This window comes from Panthera onca, chromosome X, assembly GCF_046562875.1.
Source record: "Panthera onca isolate mPanOnc1 chromosome X, mPanOnc1 haplotype 2, whole genome shotgun sequence".
Lineage (NCBI taxonomy): Eukaryota > Metazoa > Chordata > Mammalia > Carnivora > Felidae > Panthera > Panthera onca.
The window spans coordinates 121,139,856-121,157,756 of NC_138357.1; the positions used below are offsets into that span (position 1 = coordinate 121,139,856).

General features: G+C 43.3%; 1 long non-coding RNA gene across 2 annotated transcripts in view; it reads right to left on the reverse strand.

The window, feature by feature from the left end:
- The window catches only part of LOC145713520 (uncharacterized), a 68,768-nt gene extending 52,720 nt beyond the window's left edge, over positions 1–16,048 (reverse strand). For both annotated transcript variants that reach the window (XR_014136626.1, XR_014136627.1), the window contains exons 1-3: positions 15,003–16,048; positions 8,913–9,113; positions 1,089–1,210 (exon numbers count right to left, since the gene is read on the reverse strand). This is a non-coding gene — a long non-coding RNA (uncharacterized LOC145713520). The remainder of the gene's footprint in view (positions 1–1,088; positions 1,211–8,912; positions 9,114–15,002) is intronic.
- Positions 16,049–17,901: the final 1,853 nt, after the last annotated feature.

A 17,901-nucleotide genomic window follows, 5' to 3' on the forward strand; every position in this document is an offset into this window, starting at 1 on the left:
CTTTGGGCCTTTAGTATGTATGGCCCGTGAACAGAATGACTTTATCATTTTTTAAATAGTTGGGGGGGAAAATTCCAAAGGACAATGATAACTCATGATATGTGAAAATTATGCTAAAAACAAATCTTAGTGGGCGTAAATAAAGTTTTATCAGAGCATGGCATATTCATTCGTTCCCGTATTGTCTATGGCTACCTACGTGCTCCACCAGCAGAAACGAGTAGTTGCAATACATACCATGTGGCCGACAAACTGAAAATACTATCTGGCCCTTTACAGAAAAAGTTTGCTGACCCCGGCATACTGATACGGGCTCAAATTTTAGAGTTTAGAGACAAATAACATAGATTTCAAGTTCACCTCAGCTGGCAATGTGATGTTTGAATATGATCCAACATGTGTGAGCCTCACGTTGAATGAGGATAATAATACTTTCCTTTAAGGATTGTCAGGAGTATGAGAAGTAATGCCTGTAAAGGTTTGGAGCATAGTAGGAACCACTATATAAATCCAATAAGAAGAAGAAGCAATATTAACACAAACTTTACCCCTCAAAATTCTCCCTTTGATATGCTTTGAGTTCCTATGTCAAATGCCTTTTCCTAAAATCCAGGCAAATACACAACTTGAAACGGCTGTCCTGGTCCCTTTCATCCATTAGTTGGGTGATGACAGAACAAGTTCTCATCACATCATGTTTTGAGAGCAAACTGGAGGAAGGTTAATATCTTAATAATTCAAATGTCATTGTACCCAGTCATGAATTCCCTGAGTAATTAGTTTCCTGGAAAACTGTCTCCTGAGTGATAAAGGTGACACTATCTGAAAAAGGAAATTATCATGACCTGTCCAATCCTCTCTCCAACTCTGTCTTCCCAAGAATGTCACAAAATAAGTTAACAGAAAATGGGGAACACTAAGTAAGTAATTAGCATGTAGAAACGGCCTCCAAGCTACCAGAACACCACTCTTCCAGATTTCCTGGAAGACACTCTGAGTGGCCACATAAACAAAGAATGGCCTTGATGTTTGATTGGCATCCCCACATGCTTCCAGGAGTAACAGACGGGAGCATGCCTGACACTCACCTTGCCTGTAGCCTCCATCGGGGCCTTGACCTCAGCCCTGGCCGCCTCCAGTCCTTCAGAAGATTCTGCCATCCCGGGTGGCTTTTCAGCCTCAGGCTTGTCTCCCGGCTTACATCTCATTCCTGGAGTGGAAAAGAGGTCAATTCTAGCTCTTTTTCTTTGTGCGACCCCATCCTTTTGCCCTCTTGCATCCTGCCATTTTCCCCTGCTCTCTAAGGTGGTTTCAGCTAGAGAGTCACTTCAACCTCCTTAGACTTTCTCTTCTTGCTGAACTGCCCTTTCTATGGTACTTTCTGGGATGATCCACATCTCTCACGAGTGACAAGACGTCATTTTGCTAATTAACATATGGCCTAATTATGGCTGTGTTACACTTTAGAAGACAGAATTAAAGTCTGAAGTGACCTAAGTAATTAGGAGGGGTAGACAGAGACAAATGAAAGCAGCAGCTATAACAGTGGGGGTGAGCAATGACTTGGCCATGTCCTAGGAGGCTGAGAACAACTGGCCATGACTCAGGTGCATGGGCACCTTGGGATCGGCTCCAAGCAGGCTTCTGTTGTAAAAAGGGAGCATCCTATCTAGGACAATATGGGGTTTTCTTTCCTCCTGCTGCTCCTTACCCTCTCCTCCACCATCCCTGGTGCCGCGGTGGTATTCAATAAGAAAGAATATATGAACCAGAAAGTCATACCCACAAGGTTGAATTTTCAAATGGTGCTACAGAAGAGACAGGACGGTGGGGGTGGGAGGAATGTGATAGGGGAATTGTTGTTCCTAGGTTGACATGGCTAGAAAGTGGTCCCTGCTCTGCTCGTAAGTCTGTCCTGGGATCAGCACAAACAAGCATGTGATGTGTGCATTGGGTGGGCTCCCCCAAAACTTCACTTTGGGTCAAGAATGTGAGTATAAGTCATTTCTTTAGGACATTTTGGAAACACTGGCAGGGAATGAAAGAATGAGACAGGGAAGGGAAAAGAGTTGATAGAAGGTATGTTAGCAAGCAAGCTAGCACTGTGGAGCTCAAGCCAGCTGGGGAACCAGGGGAGACAGAGTACAACAGGGCTTGGCTCAACTTTCCCTGCAAGGGCAGAGAGTGAATATTTCAGGCTTTGGGAGCCACACGTTTTCTGTCACAAAGGCTCAATTCTGCCACTGTAGACCAAAAGCATGGATAATACATAAATGAATGGGTATGGCGGTGTTCCAATAAAACATTAGTTACAAAACCAGGCAGCCACCCCAACGGCTACAGTTTGTCAACTCCTTGCCATAGAATAGCGTTTCTCAAACTCCCATGATGAACTAATTCTTAAAAACTGCCCACTGTCTTTCTTACCGGGTGAGGAGGCTGGAACAGTTATCCATTGATACCCACCCACCATTTTCAAGGGCTGATCCCCCAGATATTGACTCCTGGTCTTTCTAGACTACCTGGCACATGGGCCAAGAACACCTCTGCAGTCTGAGAAGGTGGAGAAGCAAAGGGGCTCTCAATAGGAATCTGTAGGCATGTATGCCACGTATGGGAAGAGTGAGAACCAAGAGGTTGTGGACAAGGCACTGTCAGTGTTGCACCATTTTGATTGATAGGGTAGAAAGACCGCAGGCTTTGGAAGTAGAGAAATCGAGGTGAAAGTCCTGCTTCTGCCACTCTGTCTTTCCCTTTCCTTATTCTAAAAATGCATATAATATGGTAAGTGTTGGGTTGAGTTTTGGGGATCTTCTTTGAAGATTTTTTTAGAGTAGTTGTAGGTTCACAGCAAAATTGAGAGGACGGTATAAAGAATTCCCTTATATCCTCTGCCCCACACACGCACAGCCTCCCTCATTTTTAACATCCCCACCAGAGTGGTACATTTGTTACAGATGATGAACTTACACTGACACATCGTCGTCACCCAAAGTCCATAGTTTACCACACAGTTCACCCTTGGTGTCGGACACTCTATAGGTTTCGACAAATGTATAATGACACGTATCTATTACTATAGTATCATACAGAGTAGTTCCACTATCCTAAAAGTTCTCTGTGCTCTGCCTATTCGTTCCCCACCCTCTCTGCCCCACTCCCTGGCAAACACTTTTTTTTTTACTGTCTCTATAGTTTTGCCTTTTCCAGAGTGTCATATAGTTGGAATCCTACAGTATGGACCCTTTACAGATCAGCTTCTTTCACTTAGTAACGTGCATTGAAGATTCCTCCATAGCTTCTCATGGCTTGATAGCTCATTTCTTTTTAGTGCTGAATAATATTCTATTGTCTGCATGGACTGCTGTTTGTTTATCCATTTGCCTACTGAAAGACGTTTTGGTTGCTTCCAAGTTTGGGCAATTACAAATAAAGCTGCTGTCTATATGCGGTTGCAGGTTTTTGTGTGGACATAAGCTTTCAACTCCTTTGCATAAATACCAACAAATGCAAGTGCTGGATCATATGGTAAGAGTATACTTGATTTTATAAGAAACTGCCAAACTGTCTTCCAAAGTAGCTACAGCCCTTCACATCCCTACCAGTAATGAATGAGAAAGCTCCTGTTGCTCCACATTCTTGCCAGCATTTGATGTTGCCACTGTTCCAGATTTTGGCCAAAGAGGCCTGTTGTTCTTTTCATTTGTATTTCCCTGATGACATACGATGTAGAGCATCTCTTTATATGTTTAGTTCACCATCTGCACGCTGTCTTCAGTGATGTGTCTGTTAAGGTCCTTGGCCCATTTTTTAATTGGGTTGTTTTCTTATTGTTGAGTTTTAAGAGTTCTTTGTATATTTTGGATAGCAGTCCTTTATCAGATATGTCTTTTGCAAATATTTTCTCATTCTGGGTTGAGTTTTAAATGGCACAACAAGCCCTAGCATATGTGGAACATTTGGGCACATTAACAAGAGCTCAGTAATAACTCCTTCCCCAGAAAATTCCAAAATCACATAAAAAGTTAGAGCTAAAAGGGATCCAATGGATCATCTCCATGAACCACTATTTTTCTCCCGTATCCTCCATTTTACATCAACTGTACTCACTCACCCAGGTTAAGTGTGGTAAAGGTGGTGAGGATGAGTCACAAAGGAGATGGGGCTGCAACAGGAACCTGGGAAAATGAATGGGAGGATGAGGTCGAAATAGTAAATGTTTAGCAAGCACCTATTATATCCTAGGCTCCATAGGGTATACATTTAAAAAGAATGAACCGTCGTTATGTTTAAAGAATTTATGGTTTGGGGGTGGGAGGGGGGGGGGGTGGGTGATGGGTACTGAGGAGGGCACCTTTTGGGATGAGCACTGGGTGTTGTATGGAAACCAATTTGACAATAAATTTCATATATTAAAAAAAAAAGAATTTATGGTTTAATGAGGGTAGACCAAAAAAGTCCTAAGATGAACAGTGATCTTCAATTGATGGCCTACTAAGTGGCAGGGATCTTCCTAGATTCTTTGTATACATCAGCTATAATCCAACTGACAACCATGCAAAGAAAACTGTTGACTTCGTTCCAAAGAGGAAAGTGATGCTCAAGGAGACAAGTGACTCACTCCAGGCCATCCAGCTAGTGAGAAGCAGAGCTGAGATTCAAGCCCAGGGCTGTCCGATTCCAAAGCTCACGCTCTTCGCATACCAAGCTGCTGAGGAAAAGCTTGTAAGACAAATCACACATCACGTCACTGTGAAAAGTGCAACCTGGACTGGGAAAAGGACACACAAAGACTTAAGATCAAAAACAATCAAGCTATGAAAAAAAATAGCCTAATGTTATAACTTAAGTTGGTGAAAAATGGAAATAGGAAGAGTGGGACCACAAGATTGAGGGCTTTGACCGCATGCCTATGGGTTTTGAAGGGCTTTTCCAAGGCAACAGACACCAAAAACCCTCAATGGGATTTCCCCAGGAGCTAGAAACAATAAATTAAGACTCATCTGAAAATATTAATTAAAAAAATAAGTGAAAGTATAATAAGTCCAAGAACTAATATAAAGTTATATGTCAACTATACCTCAAAGGAAAAACAAATTTTTTTAAAAAAAAGTTTAAATGTTTAAAGTATGTACTATTTTAAAAAATAGTGTAGGTGCACCTGGCTGGCTGAGTCAATAGAGCATGCAACTCTTGATCTCAGGGTTGTGAGTTTGAGCCCCATGAGGGGTGTAGAGATTACTTAAAAATAAAATCTTTAGGGGCACCTGGTGGCTCAGTGGGTTAACCACCTGACTCTTGATTTCGGCTCAGGTCATGATCTCACAGTTTGGGAGTTCGAGGCCCATGTCGGGCTCTGGGCTGACAGCTCAGAGCCTGGATCCTGCTTCAGATTCTGTGTCTCCCTCTCTCTCTGCCCCTCCCCTTCCTCACATTCTGTCTCTCTCAAAAGTAAATAAACATTCAAAATAAATAAATCGGAATGCAAGCTGGTGTAGCCACTCTGGAAAACAGTATGGAGGTTCCTCAAAAAACTAAAAATAGAATCACCCTACGACCCAGCAATTGCACTACAAGGCATTTATCTAAGGGATACAGGTGTGCTGTTTCGAAGGGACACATGCACCCCCATGTTTATAACAGCACTATCAACAATAGCCAAAGTATGGAAAGAGCCCAAATCTCTATCGATGGAGGAATGGATAAAGAAGATGTGGTACACACACACACACACACACACACACACACACACAATGGAGTACTACTCAGCAATCAAAAAGAATGAAATCTTGCCATTTGCAGCTATGTGGATGGAACTAGAGGGTATTATGCTTAGCGAAATTAGTCAGAGAAAGACAAATATCCTATGACTTCACTCACATGAGGACTTTAAGAGACAGAACACATGAACATAAGGGAAGGGAAACAAAATATAAAAACAGGGAGGGGGACAAAACAGAAGAGACTCATAAATATGGAGAACAAACAGAGGGTTACTGGAGGGGGTGTGAGAGGGGGGATGGGCTAAATGGGGAAGGGGCACTAAGGAATCTACTCCTGAAATCATTGTTGCACTAGATGCTAACTAATTTGGATGTAAATTTTAAAAAATAAAATTAAAAAAATAAATAAAAAGTAGAGGAGTTGATGCATAACAAAAAAAATAGACTCGTTTCTGAACTTAAATAAATAAAATCTTTAACAAAAAAATTATTTTTTTAAGTGTAATAAGGGAGAAGACTAGCCCTCACAGGAACTTAAATGTATTATAAAGCAACAAGAATTCAAGTAGTGCAGCAGTGGTTCAAGAACTGACAAAAGTTAATTAATACAAGAGGAGAATCAGTAGCCCAAAAATGAGCTTATTTTTTAATTGAAGATTTAATAATGCATGAAAAACAACAGAAGAGAAAAAAATCATGTCACATGTGCTGTTGGAAAAAATAGATTAGGAAAAAAGTAGATTCTTATTTTGTGTCAGCTATCAAGTTAAATTTCATGCGGACTTAGGAGATTTTTTTTTAAGTTAACTACAAAAAAATTTGAAGAAATTCAAAGTCCGAATGTAATTTCTGATACAATAGCCTTAGAAAATAATGAAACCTATGAAAAAGGGAAAATACAGAAAGCATTTCACACATCTGATGTTCAAATGAAGGTGGAGTTAAGGAATGACAGTACTTCAGCCCCAGAGAATAAGATATGCCCATTCAAATAATTATAAAAGCTATAGCAACATAAAAAATATTTAGGCATGATATACTATGAGAAATATGACGTATTAGTTTTCTGTCGCTTCTGTAACACATTACCACAAACTCTGCTGCTTGAAATGACACATATTTATTAGCTTACTATTTTGGACTTTAGACGACACAGGTCCTACTGAGCTAAAGTCAAGGTATCCAGCCAGGCTACCTTCTCTTCTGGAGGCTGCACAAGAGAATCCATTGGCTTTTCACAACCTCTGGAGGGCACGCACATTCGTTGGCCCGCAGCCCTGCCCTCCTTCAAAGTCAGCAAAGGCCAGTTGAGTATTCCCGTCAAATTGCTCTGACTTCCCTCCAGTCACATTTCCCTCAGAGCCTCCTGCCTCTTTCTTCTACTTTAAAGGACTCTTGTGATTACACTGGACCCACCCAGATAATCCCGGATAATCTCCATATTTAAAGTCAACAATAAGCAGACTTTTTCCTGCTGCAACGTTAATTTCCAAATTTTTATGTCACCTGACAAATTACCAGTCTCAAGGAATTAGGACATGAACATCTTTGAGAGTCCATTATTCCGCCAATCACATATGGTTTTCAACAGGTAGAAAAATATACATATATAAATATAACTATATAATAGGGCGGTGGGATGGTGGGTGAATATTTGCTATTCTATTTTCCAAACCCTTTGCATTGTTTAATAATACTTCTATAATCTTCTTTTTAATTTTTTTTAATGTTTATTCATTTTTGAGAGAGAGACAGACAGCATGAGCAGGGGAGGGGCAGAGAGAGAGGGAGACAGAGAATCCAAAGCAGGCTTGAGGCTCTGAGTCGTCAGCACAGAGCCTGACGCAGGGCTCGAACTCACAAACTGTGAGATCATAACCTGAGCTGAAGTCAGCCGCTTCACCGACTGTGCCACCCAGGCGCCTCTATAATCTTTTGCAGACAAACGAGTGGTGGCTGATGGGGGCAAAATCTGAGAAAGACTGGCTCAATTTCAGCCAGTGTGGTGCTGGGCTAGCACATTAACATGTATTACATTGCTGCAGTCCTTGCTTTCTTTCTGAATGTTTGTAGATTCCTCTCGGTCCAGGACCACCAGGTGCAGCCCTGACCCATCAGGGTGGTCAGCGACTCTTGTCAAGTAACGTCCCACTATACCCAGCATGGGCACGCGACTGCCATTCATTCTTCTGGGCCATTAAATCTCTGTGTGGAGCCTTCCTGTCACGGTGCCGTGCAGAGGTGATGCTCTGGCCTCCCACATGTTTGCCAGAAGACGCTGAGGAAGACAGCTAGCCAAGGTGGGAGCTGAGGGAAGTGAGTGGGAAGCAGGGAAGCAGGAAGGTAAGCAGATGTTTAGGCATTTGCCTTCTTTACATTTTTTCAGAACGAATGTTCTGGAGCAGAGCCAAGTAGTATTTCCATTCAGGGATGTACAGAGGAATATTTCAAGGCAGGCAAGTCACACTGGGGCAGGGGACGGCACAGAGCAGGTCACTGACTGGCAGGGACCAACCAGCAAGTCAAGGCTCAGAGGGGAGCCAGCTCTAACGGCCGCCATCACCTCCGACAAGACCGGAACAGGAGAAACAACCTCTCAGGGCTATCCGACCTTTGCTATTCACAGTTGGTGGCCCGGGGGCCACGGTGCACCCGTCAGCTGGCACCATGTTAAAATGCAGATTCTGATACAGAGGCCTGCCGTGGGCCCGAGAATCTGTGAGAGTCTGCACTGTTAACAAACTACCAGCTGATGCCGATGCTGTCGGCCCATGGACCACACTCTGAGCGGCAAGGTCACCTGGGAATGAGCAAGAGCTACAAAGATTCAAGTCCCACCTCCAACCTACAGAATCAGGAACATCCCCAGAGGCATTTTGGGTTTTTGCTTGTTTGTTTATTTTGGTGACCAGAATCTTTAATTCCCCCAAATGGGAAATCTTAATTATTTACCTACAGGGTTTATAAGCCCTTTTGTAAGGAAATAACAAAAACAAAAAATCGACACGTCTCAACCATTTAATTTCGAGCACTAACTATACATTCTGTTTGATACCCGAGTGCAAAACATAAAAGGCCTCCCTCGGCTGTGGCTGGTCCTCATAATTGGCACAGCCATTAGGCTGACGTCTATGACAGGTCTTTTATGGATATATGTGGCTTCCGTGAAGGGATCCTGGTAAAACATACCTTGCTTAGAAAGAAGTCCAAGCTTCAGCTACCCAGAGGATGCTTTTGCTCTGAAAGGGCAGCTGCGGACCTCGGAGCTTTCTGACACGCTCTCTCAGACAGGACGGCGGGGGCTGCGGGTGCCGTCATCCAGCAGAGGCAGCAGGACCACCCCTGCACAAGCCCGGAGATGCCGAGAGGTAGGAGACACTGGAGGCGAGGCTTAGGAGGGAAACAGGAGAAACAGGGAAAATTATCTTAGTGCGTACAAACCCCTCTCCCAAGAGGAGCATGATCGATGCAAAGATGGCATCTGTAGCTACAGGAATTTCTTCATTGTTTATGCTCCTTAATATTTGCTTACAATTTCCATATTTACCACCAACATGGTAATAAAGTTGGTACGCATGCATCTGTCTCCCCCTTCGAACTCTAAATACCCACATCCTCAGAATCTTTTACGTGGGTGGAACTGAATAAGGAGCATTCTCAGTATGTATGCCAATCCATAAAATAGGTATTGAAAACATTACACAGGTAAACACATTTCCAGTTAACTTTTCAAAAGATCTTAACAATTGGGTATGCAAGTGCCCTCCCATTGAAATGGTGTTAATTTTTTTTGTCTTTGCATATACTATTTTCTCTGCTGAAACAAACTGGGAAAAAAACAAACAAGTATTCAACATTTACTAAGAGAAAAACGTGTCTCTCTGGATTCGCCTATCAAGGTGGAAAACTCTATGCAACATTGCATGTTCATCTGTGTCAACGTAAATCATAAATTACAAGTTGCATTTGCATTTGAGCTAATTTGCATTACTCTGACCTAGTCAGAAAGCTGGGATTCCGTTATGTGAAGCAAAATCATGGCTCTCCTGTTTAGGAGTTTGAGAAATCTATTTTATATCCAAAAGAGCCAATTGCTGACTATTAAATCTGTCCTAAACAATACCTCTGTAGAGGATGATTGATTTAAAATACAGTACAGGGACCGCCTGGGTGGCTATGTTGGTTAAGCCAACTTGATCTTGGCTTAGGTCATGATCTCACAATTTGTGAGTTTGAGCCCCGCATCAGGCTCTGTGCTGACAGTGTGGACCCTGCTTGGGATTCTCTCTCTCCCTCTATCTCTCCCCCTCTCCTTCTCTCTCTCTCTCCCTCTCTCTCTCTCTCTCTCTCTCTCTCTCACACACACACACACACACACTCTAAATTAATTAATTAATTAATTTAAAATTCATGTTTAAAATTCTATGGGCCACCTGACTGGCTCAGTCAGTGGAGCATGTGACTCTTGATCTCACGGTTGTGGGTTCGAGCCCCTTGCTGGGTGTAGAGATTACTTAAAAACATAAAATGTTTAAATTTTTTAACATTTATTCATTTTTGAGAGACAGAGTGTGAGTGGGGGAGGGGCAGAGAGAGAGGGAGACACAGAATCGGAAGGAGGCTCCATCCAGGCCCTGAGCTGTCAGCACAGAGCCCGAGGTGGGGCTCAAACTCACGGACCGTGAGATCATGACCTGAGCTGAAGTCGGACGCCCAACCAACTGAGCCACCAGGCATCCCCAAAACATAAAATCTTTAAAATAATCTATTAAAACACTTAACAACTTTAAACTACAAAACTTGTCCTTAAGGAACATCTAATATACATAAATCAAATAATTAACATCACTTAGTAACACAGTTAACAATACTGTCAAGTGTTTGAATTTGAGGCACCCGAATTCGAAACAAGGGGAAAGGCTCCATCATTTTGTGGGAAAACAATTGCATCAGTCTTTTAATTAGACCAGAAGTAACGATACAACATGTATTTTGATAGAGAACCCACAGGTTTCAACAGCTTGGTTAAGCTGGGAAACACAACTGTGGCACCCAGAAAACGCACAGGGGACTGCACTTGTAGCTGCCCTGTTCTTCCCTCCTCCTTCTCCCCAGCTCAGTAAATGGTAACTCCCCGGGGTTTAGGACAAAAAACATGCAGCGATTGCTGATGCTTCCCCTTCTCTCACATCCAAACCTTGAGAAAATTCTGTTACGTCTGTCTTCAGAGTATATCCAGAATGTTCTCCCCAACTTTCTGGCTATCACTCATGATTTCTAGCTTGGATTATTACAGTAATATTTAATCCTAAAGTATTCATTCGTTCAAATGTTCACCCATCCACCCGTCCAACAGCTACTGATAAACAATCACTTAAATCAGACATTTGGGTACTTAGGTACACAGAGATTGCCCTTTTGGCCTTTACAAGAGGAATTATTTCTGACCCATCCCGAATCTTCCTATGGTGCATTGTTCTAGGACATAACTGCCAGGTGCTAAACAGTCAATACTGAGAAAATTGATGACTAGGTAGAATCATTTTTCAAGTTGGGATTCTAGTACTTTACTTCTAAACCAGATTAAATTGGAGCATGTAACTGATATGTCATTAAGTTATGCTGATAGATCACTCTAAATGGTTTTTGACATATAACTCAGAAGGAATAAAAAGAATTGGATGACATTACTATATTAAAATTCTTTTTGCTCCTATCAACTTGAATGAACAAGATGTTCTGCCCTTTACATAACTAAAAATAAAAGAGGGGCACCTTGGTGGCTCAGTCGGTTAAGCATCTGACTCTTGATTTCAGCTCAGGTCGTGATCTCAGGGTTCATGAGATAGAACCCCATGTTGGGCTCTGTGTTGACAACAGGGAGCCTGCTTGGCATTCTCTCTCTCCCTCTCCCTCTCTCTCTCTCTTTCTGCTCCTCCCCTGCTCACGCATGCCCTCACATGCCTGCTCTTTCTCTCTCTCTCAAAATAAGTAAGTATTAAAAAAATAAATAAAAATAGGGGCGCCTGGGGGGCTCAGTTGGTTAAGCATCTGGCTTCGGCTCAGGTCATGATTTCACAGTTGGTGAGTTTGAGCCCCACACTGGCGTCTGTGCCGACAGCTCAGAGCCTGGAGCCTGCTTCAGATACTGTCTTCCTCTCTCTCTGCTCCCACCCTGCTCACACTCTGTCTCTCTCTCTCAAAAAACAAATAAATATTTAAAATATTTTTTAAATAAATAAAAATAAAAGAGAAAGAACTGATGTTGAACTCTTGTCAGATTCTAGCAATGAATACTATCTATCCATGGAAACTTAAGCTAAATGATAAAAAGCCCCATCTCATTAAGAAATACATTGTAATCAAATATTACTTTCATAGTTATTCAAAATTGGGATATTTATACTTTTAATTAGCTATATACTAGTAATAGTTATACAGGTTTCCCTCACTATCCGAAAGTAGAGCATTCCTATGAAACCTTTCATAAGCCGAAAGGGCATGAAGTGAAGAAGCAATTACCATTAATTTACATTGAAAAATTTGTGAGTGTGCCCAGACCCAAAACAACCACTTCTCTTAGACTTTTCTGATACCTTAGAACATATCTCGCCAATAGATGCACAAAATAGATGAAGATATAGCAGAGTTGCTATTCAAAAGCTATGGCTGCTTGATGCTGAGATGCTGAGTGTAATTCCTGGGGAAGGAGCCTGGTGGCGCCACTCTCCCTCGGCGTGAACCCTGCTGGGGGCGGGGAGCTGAGGCTATTTTCTCTTTTCACCTTATTAGTAAAAGCAAAAATCCTCTTGGGATTTCTTTCGGTTAGCAAAAACAAGTGCTAATGTAGGGCTTTTGAAAAGCAAAGTGGCATAACGTAAACTTTCAAAAAGCAGAGGATACTTGTAATGATTACAAAAAAATGTTTCTCTAGATTGACTTAACATTTAGAACTTTACGACCGCAAGATATGCAATAAATTTAAATATACACACATTTTTGCTGCAGGAAAGAATGATAACCAGTAAGACTTTCATTCCTGAAACCACACTACATAAGAGTAGAATTCTGTAGGTCAGGGCTTCTCAGCACAGCACTAAGAACGTTTTGGGCTGGTTAATTCCTTGTTGTTGGGGGTTGCCTTATGCACTGTAGGATGTTTTGCAATACCCCTGGCCTCTTCCCACTAGATGCCAGTAGCCTCCACCCCGTAGTTATGACACCAAAAATGTCTTCAGATATTGCCAAATGTCCCCCAGGAAGCACTAGTCCCTAAATCAGAACCACTGCTATAAAGCAATACAATATAAAGCTTTGACTATCAAAGAGCTAGTTCGCTTTTTTTTAAGTGGATGACAGGTATGAAAATAAGTTGCATACATTTACGCAAGAGTGTAAAATAACATTTTATAATGCACTGGAAATTATATTATTTGCCATTATTTAAACTTATTGGGAAGAACTTTAAATGTTAGCTTCAAATCCATTAGCCAAAAGCATCCTCATTTTAAAATTTAGGTGGGTAAGGTACATTGACATTCACTTACTAATCTTTTTTTGAAACCCTAATAAAGTACTTTAAAACACTCTTGAGTTTATCTCCTATGGCTCTAATCCTTTTTCCCCCCTTGAGGAACGTATTAAGTTCTTGAAGGCTATCTTCTTGACAAAAATGTAGAAAACTGAAATTAAAAAAAGTATCAGGGCTTTTCAACAAATGTAAAATATTTAGATACAAAGCAAATATTTTTCAAGATTCAATTTGTATAGACTAATAACCTTTTTTTACTTCCATTCTCCAAATAACACCTATTCAATTCCAAAGATTTGGAAGAATAGTTTTTAAAAAAAACTTTTTTAATGTTTGTCTATTTTTGAGAGAGAGAGAGAGCAAGCCCTAGGCGGGGCTTGAACTCACTGAACGTGAGATCGAGACCTGAACAGAAGTCAGACACTTAACGGACTGAGCCACCCAGGAGCCCCAGAAACAGAATAGTTTAAGAAGTCCAAAGAGCTTTTCCATACATCTTTTCCTTAAACCTGTTACACTCACTTAAATAGTGTCTCACTAAGCCCTAATTCTCTCAGCTCAGTTTACTGACAAGAATGCCAATGGAATAATTCATTCTAGCCAAAAAATAAAAATGTATGTAGTGCTTTTATTGTCTTAAAGCGGTTCCACATAAGTTATCTAATATTAATTGAACCTAACTAGAGAACAGGTAGAAAAGATGTTAGGGGTAAGAAATTCGCTTAGTTTGCAATTCAGTAGCATTTAGCAGAGCTGACATCTCCAGACCAATTACACCAAACTCTTCTTCTTTTTTTTTTTAACGAAATCCTCATCTAAGTTTCTGCTCATAACTTCACAAGGTCTGGAGTTTTGAGGTGCCTGAAGGCAGATTAAATCAACCTCCTGCCCAACATGGCAGAAAGTCTTCAGTTGTAGCAGCCAAGTTTCTTAGTCACTTTGTACAAGGCTTTGAACACTAAATCTTCCCATCTATATTCACTGAGGTATCATTTAAATCACATTAAAAATCACTTTAATTTTGATATATTATCCAGATGTCCTAAGGTTGTTCTCAAAGTTTGAATCCTTCCATCACGAAGGACAGGGCTTCTGAAAAGGATGGCCCTCCCTTTTACAATCAAATAGCTGTGGACAACCATACAGATAAGTGATTTTGATAATCCAACATAGATCCTTCTCATTCAGCGTCAGTAGAGCTGATCTACATGCCAGTTACTAGGGTCTTCTAAAAACCATTGTTGTATCCCTAAAATTAACTCAGTTAAGGCCCAGATAATACCGTGTCAAGAATTACTTGTTCCTCAAAACAACAACTACTCCCATTTTAACTACTGTAGCGCTAAAGTAACAAAATGCGTTGTAATTATATATTCGCAGCTACTGCTAGAGTCCAGGTCCCCTAAAACTTATACCAGAGCGGGGCGCCGTACTTCAATATTTCTGAGGGTTGGGGTTTTTTTTTTTTTTCCTCTTTTTTTTTTTCTCAGTGCGGCGTGGATCCGACCTAAACTGACCGTGTGGAGCGCCAGGCGCCCACGGCTCCCCCAGGCTACCGCCACAGAAAGGATTCGGGGGCCCGCGGAGCCGGCCGGAACCCGGAAGGCGGGGGCGAGGGGGCGGCGCGGGGGCGCCTGCTGCTCCTCAGGGACCCTCAGGGATCGCGCCGGGAAATTCCCTTCGCCGGAAACAAGGAGCCGGCGGCAGAGCCCGGCTGGGAATGCAGGCGGGGAGAGAAGCCGACCTACACTTGCTTTTTTTCGTGCCCACTGAGGGAAACTTAAGATGTCTCCACGGATACGTCAGACGCCACAACGCATGCCTTTCCCACGCTCTGCTCAGGCTCGTCCCTGACCCAGAGGCTCCGCCCCGCTCCGCCCCGGGCGCAGGCCGTGATGACGTATCCGGCGCAGGAAGGACGTGCCCGCCCGTGCTGCGCGCGCCGGCTGGAGGGGAGGAGCTGCAGGAGACTTCCGCAATTGGCTTCTCTTTTTTTCCCCCTTAAAGGACCCCTGGCCCAATAGTGAGAGACGGGCCCTAGTAAAACTCGAGAATCATAAAAGATTAACTATTACTAAAAGGCAATTCGCCACCAGAGCTCGCGAGTTTATCCCTCCTTCAGAAGCTCGCGCTCCGGTCCCAAGGAGCCGCCCCCCGAGACCGCCCCGCCAACCCGCGCTTTAGCTTTCCGGGCAGCTTCCAAACGCGCGTGCTCCGCCCCGCCTCATCAGCCCAGCCAGCTCGCCCCCAGGCCCCCCTCCCTCTTCCTGGGAAACCGGCGCGTGGGAACTGGGGTGAGCGGCCTCCGGGAGCGCCGGCACCTCCTCTTTCCTAGCTTCCTACACTGTTGCTTTTCGGTGTGAGATCTTCCGGCTTCTGCTTCCCTGCGTTCCTCCTTCTCTCTCCGTAGAGCGCCTGCTCGCTCAGCAGGCGACCCCCGCAACTCTCGCTCCCCGCTAATCTCTTTTATAAGCCTTCCAGGTGATTCCGATGCATGCTCAAGTTTGAGAACCACTGGTCTAAGGACCCCCGAGCCTTCACAAATCCAACTCCTGTCTCCCCCAACCAGCATCTAGAAGGGGGATCTTGGGACGGACGCCACCGACCCCGTGGCCAAAGGGTGAACACGGAGCAAGAGAGGACAAAGGAAACTCCCCTTCTCTCAGGGCCAACATGCTGTTGGAGCAAGTGTCAAGCAGCAGTTCCCCTCTACAGCACCCCCGCATACTGCTGTGTCACTAAAATATTAGAGCAGTTTCACCATAGCTGTGTAATATAGCCTCACTTCTCCCTCCTCTCCTGTTCGTATAAATCTGGGAAAGAGGCGTGCCATTGGCCACTTCTGCAGAGCATGGAGTGTGTGTGTGTGTGTGTGTGAGATTATGTCACATGGGTGATGTGATCAATTTTGGGTGCTCCAAGTGAAAAGGGATTGGGAGCCACTGATCCATAAACAGTGATCCTCCAGCAGGGCAGCTGCTCAGACTTTAATGGGCATATCCCCAGGAGACCTTGTAAAAGTGCAGGTTCTGCTTCAGTAAGTCTGGGGTGGGGCCGAAGATTGTGCATTGTAAATAAACTCCCAGAGGATACTGATACAGTTGGTCCATGGATCACGTTTGAGGAGCAAGGTATTGCAGTACACCCAATTCCCAGTGTTCCTGGCTTTGAGAAAGATACCTGGGTATAGGGTGATCAGCCGTTCCGCTTTGCCTGGGATTGAGGGTGGTGCCAGGATGGTGTTCCTGGTTTTCCTTGCTAAAATCAGGAAAGTTCCAGACAAAACCAGGAAGAATTGGTCCTCCAACCCAGGTGCCTGACGGTCAGTAGTCAGGGAGCAAAAGGCAAGCTGACACCCTGCCAGCAGCAGCCCCCCCACCGCCCGCCAGCATTCACATTCCTCAGGTATTCCTGGCCGCCCAGGAACAAAGGAAAGGGAAAAACCAACGGTTAACTGATAAAGATCACAGTCATGCAGGCCAGGAGTCTTTACAAATATCTTAGTAAATTATAAGAAGAAGACAATCTTATCAATAGCCTAATCTCCAGAAACCTACAGACTCAGTTTCCTGAGCCCTAGCATCACCCTCCCCTCCACCCTCCCCGCCACAGTGATGTCAGGAACAAAGGCCAGAAGGAAGTGGTAGGTTAAATTAAATTTCCTTACAACCTGCAGCCCATTGACAGATATTTGAGATAGGCCGAGTATAACAGCCTTCCAGGAGTTCCTTACTGTTACAATGTTAATACCTTACCAGAGGGAAAACAACCTTAGCTTGACAATAGTGAGGCCTCAGGTAGCTTTAGGAATCCTCTTTAGCATATCAAGGTCCTTTTGGAGGCCTCCCTTTTGCCTTTATCTCTCCCCAAACTCATAGTATATAACCAGTCATTCTTCACGACCCCAGTGCTGCTCTTTCTACCTACGGGTCCTGTCCCCACGCTTTAATACAATCACATTTTTGCACCAAAGATGTCTCAAGAATTCTTTCATGGCCATCAGCTCTGGACCCCCACCCCCCAACACCACTCCAAAACCCCGTCATCAGGACTGACGTTTACTAGAGAGAACAATTCTTGTCAAGTATACCCTACCCCCGACTAATCTCTAACTGATCACAACTCTTTTTGCCTGTAACAGAGCCTAGACTTGGCCTCCTTAGGATCCTTCTCAACACTGAGTTCCAGCAACCACTATGAAACAATTAACATTGGCAAAGGAAACTGTAAGGGTTAAATTGTAGTGTAGGGCTAACCTGTAGCCTTGAGAAATAACAGCTTTGTTTTGACACTAGGTTAAGAGATTAACAGCCTTGTCCTATCAATCAAGGGAACAAAAGTTCAAGGAAAATCAACTGGATTAGTGTTTGATTGGATTGGGGCAAGGGCCTGTCTGAACTGTTTCCACCCCCATCTGGGAACTATTTCTTTGTTCTGTTACCAGGTGATGATAAGACAATGTGGTCGGCTACAAAAACTGTACCCCGGCTGTTCCAGGCCACACTCTGATCAAGAGTGTCGGTCGGCCTTGCCTCTCATTGCAATAAACTTTGTTGTGACTGTCACTGGTGCCCGTAGCATTCTGTTTCAGGAGTTGTGTGGATGCAACAAAACGAAACCTATTTCCAAATATTAAAAGGAACATCA